This window comes from Chiloscyllium punctatum, unplaced genomic scaffold, assembly GCF_047496795.1.
Source record: "Chiloscyllium punctatum isolate Juve2018m unplaced genomic scaffold, sChiPun1.3 scaffold_189, whole genome shotgun sequence".
Classification (NCBI taxonomy): Eukaryota; Metazoa; Chordata; class Chondrichthyes; order Orectolobiformes; family Hemiscylliidae; genus Chiloscyllium; species Chiloscyllium punctatum.
The window spans coordinates 244272-248361 of NW_027309923.1; positions in this window are offsets into that span (position 1 = coordinate 244272).

The following is a 4090-nucleotide window of genomic DNA, read 5'->3' on the forward strand; positions in this document are numbered from 1 at the left end:
CAGTGCTGAGGGCTTGTATCACCACTGAGGGCTTATAACAACGCTGAGGGCTTGTGTCAGCGCTGAGGGCTTGTAACAGCATTGAGGGCTTGAAAAAGCACTGGGGGCTTGTGTCAGCGCTGAGGTGTGGTGTCAGCGCTGAGGGCTTGTAACAGCGCTGAGGGCTTGTGTCAGCACCGACGGCTCGCTACAGCGCTGAGGGCTCGCTACAGCCCTGAGGGGTTGTAACAGCGCTGAGGGCTTGTAACAGCGCTGAGGGCTTGTAACAGCGCTGAGGGCTTGTAACAGCGCTGAGGGCTTGTGTCAGCGCTGAGGGCTTGTGTCAGCGCTGAGGGCTTGTGTCAGCGCTGAGGGCTTGTAACAGCATTGAGGGCTTGTAACAGCACTGAGGGCCTTTGTCAGCGCTGAGGGCTCGTAACAGCACTGAGGGCTCGTAACAGCACTGAGGGCTCGTAACAGCACTGAGGGCTTGTGTCAGTGCTGACGGCCTGTGTCAGCGCTGAGGGCTTGTAAACGCGCTGAGGGCTTGTAACAGCACTGAGGGCTTGTAACAGCACTGAGGGCCTGTGTCAGCGCTGAGGGCTTGTGTCAGCGCTGAGGGCTTGTAACGGCACTGAGGGTTTGTAATGGCACTGAGGGCTTGCAACAGCGCTGAGGGCTCGTGTTAGTGCTGAGGGCTCGTAACAGCGCTGAGGGCTTGTAACAGCGGTGATGGCTTGTGACAGCGCTGAGGGCTTGCGACAGCGCTGAGGGCTTGCGACAGCGCTGAGGGCTTGTGTCAGGCTTGTAACAGCGCTGAGGGCTTGTAACAGCGCTGAGGGCTTGTAACAGTGCTGAGGGCTTATAACAGTGCTGAGGACTTGTGTCAGCACTGAGGGCTTGTGTCAGGCTTGTAACAGCACTGAGGGCTTGTAACAGCGCTGAGGGCTTGTGTCAGGCTTGTAACAGCGCTGAGGGCCAGTAACAGCACCGAGGGCTCGTGTCACCGCTGAGGGCCCGTAGCAGTGCTGAGGGCTCGTAACAAAGCTGAGGGCTCGTAATGGCCCTGAGGGCTTGTAACGGCCCTGAGGGCTTGTGACAGCGCTGAGGGCTTGTAACAGCACTGAGGGCTTGTAACAGCGCTGAGGGCTTGTGTCAACGCTGAGGGCTTGTGTCAGCGCTGAGGGCTTGTGTCAGCGTTGAGGGATTGTAACAGCGCTGAGGGCTTGTAACAGCGCTGAGGGCCTGTGTCAGCGCTGAGGGCTTGTGTCAGCGCTGAGGGCCTGTGTCAGCGCTGAGGGCTTGTAACGGCACTGAGGGCTTGTAACAGCGCTGAGGGTTTGTAATGGCACTGAGGGCTTGTGTCAGCACTGAGGGCTTGTGTCAGTGCTGAGGGCTTGTGACAGCGCTGAGGGCTTGTGACAGGGCTGAGGGGTTGTAACAGCGCTGAGGGCTTGTAACAGCACTGAGGGCCTGTGTCAGCGCTGAGGGCTTGTGACAGCACTGAGGGCTTGTGTCAGCGCTGAGGGCTTGTGTCAGCGCTGAGGGCTTGTAACAGCGCTGAGGGCTTGTTACAGCGCTGAGGGTTTGTAACAGCACTGAGGGCTTGTAACAGTGCTGAGGGCTTGTGTCAACGCTGAGGGCTTGTGTCAGCGCTGAGGGCTTGTGTCAGCGCTGAGGGCTTGTGACAGGGCTGAGGGCTTGTAACAGCGCTGAGGGCTTGTAACAGCACTGAGGGCCTGTGTCAGCGCTGAGGGCTTGTGTCAGCGCTGAGGGCTTGTGTCAGCGCTGAGGGCTTGTATCAGCGCTGAGGACTTGTATCAGCGCTGAGGGCTTGTAACAGCGCTGAGGGCCTGTAACAGCACCGAGGGCTCGTGTCACCGCTGTGGGCTTGTAATAGTGCTGAGGGCTCGTAACAGCGCGAGAGGGCTTGTAACAGCCCTGAGGGCTTGTAACAGCACTGTGGGTTGTGTCAGCAATGCAGGCGTGTGTCAGTGCCGAGGGCTTGTGTCAGGCTTGTAACAGCGCTGAGTGCTTGTAACAGCGCTGAGGGCTTGTGTCAGGCTTGTAACAGCGCTGAGGGCCTGTAACAGCACCGAGGGCTCGTGTCACCGCTGAGGGCTTGTAACAGCACTGAGGGCTCATAACAGCGCTGAGGGCTCGTAACAGCACTGAGGGCTCGTAACAGCACTGAGGGCTCGTAACAGCACTGAGGGCTTGTGTCAGTGCTGATGGCCTGTGTCAGCGCTGAGGGCTTGTAAACGCGCTGAGGGCTTGTAACAGCACTGAGGACCTGTGGCAACACTGAGGGCTTGTGTCAGCATTGAGGGATTGTAACAGTGCTGAGGGCTTTTGTCAGCGCTGAGGGCTTGTACCAGCACTGAGGGCTTGTACCAGCACTGAGGGCTTGTGTCAGCATTGAGGGATTGTAACAGCGCTGAGGGCTTGTAATGGCACTGAGGGCTTGCAACAGCGTTGAGGGCTCGTGTTAGTGCTGAGGGCTCGTAACAGCGCTGAGGACTTGTAACGGCGGTGATGGCTTGTGACAGCGCTGAGGGCTTGCAACAGCGCTGAGGGCTTGTGACAGCGCTGAGGGCTTGCGACAGCACTGAGGGCTTGCGACAGCACTGAGGGCTTGCGACAGCACTGAGGGCTTGCGACAGCGCTGAGGGCTTGTAACAGCACTGAGGGCTTGTAACAGCGCTGAGGGCTTGTGTCAGGCTTGTAACAGCGCTGAGGGCTAGTAACAGCGCTGAGGGCTTGTGTCAGGCTTGTAACAGCGCTGAGGGCCTGTAACAGCACCGAGGGCTCGTGTCACCGCTGAGGGCTCGTAGCAGTGCTGAGGGCTCGTAACAAAGCTGAGGGCTCGTAATGGCCCTGAGGGCTTGTAACGGCCCTGAGGGCTTGTGACAGCGCTGAGGGCTTGTAACAGCACTGAGGGCTTGTAACAGCGCTGAGGGCTTGTGTCAGCGCTGAGGGCTTGTGTCAGCGTTGAGGGCTTGTGTCAGCGCTGAGGGCTTGTGTCAGCGTTGAGGGATTGTAACAGCGCTGAGGGCTTGTAACAGCACTGAGGGCCTGTGTCAGCGCTGAGGGCTTGTGTCAGCGCTGAGGGCCTGTGTCAGCGCTGAGGGCTTGTAACGGCACTGAGGGTTTGTAATGGCACTGAGGGCTTGTGTCAGCGCTGAGGGCCTGTGTCAGCACTGAGGGTTTGTAATGGCACTGAGGGCTTGCAACAGCGCTGAAGGCTCGTGTTAGTGCTGAGGGCTCGTAACAGTGCTGAGGACTCATAACGGCGGTGATGGCTTGTGTCAGCGCTGAGGGCTTGTGACAGCGCTGAGGACTCATAACGGCGGTGATGGCTTGTGTCAGCGCTGAGGGCTTGTGACAGCGCTGAGGGCTTGTGTCAGCGCTGAGGGCTTGTGTCAGCGCTGAGGGCTTGTGTCAGCGCTGAGGGCTTGTGTCAGCGCTGAGGGCTTGCGACAGGGCTGAGGGCTTGTGACAGCGCTGAGGGCTTGTGTCAGCGCTGAGGGCTTGTGTCTGCGCTGGGGGCTTGTAACAGCGCTGAGGACTTGTGACAGCGCTGAGGGCCTGAGTCAGCGCTGAGGGCTTGTAACAGCATTGTGGGCTTGTAACAGCACTGAGGGCCTTTGTCAGCACTGAGGGCTCGTAACAGCGCTGAGGGCTTGTGCTGAGGACCTGTGGCAGCAATGAGGTCTTGTAACAGCAGTGAGGGCTTGTAACAGCGCTGAGGGCTTGTGACAGCGCTGAGGGCTTGTAACAGCACTGAAGGCTTGTAACAGCACTGAGGGCTTGTAACAGCACTGATTCATGTAACAGCCCTGAGGGGTTGTAACAGCGCTGAGGGCTCGTGTTAGCGCTGTGGGCTTGTAACACCGCTGAGGACTTGTGTCAGCCCTGAGGGCTTGTAACAGCGCTGATTCATATAACAGCCCTGAGGGTTTGTAACAGCGCTGAGGGTTTGTGTTAGCGCTGAGGGTGCGTACCAGTGCTGAGGGCTTGTGTCAGCACTGAGAGCTTGTAACAGTACTGAGGGATTGTGTCAGCGCTGAGGGCTTGTGTCAGCGCTGAGGGCTTGTGTTAGCGCTCAGGG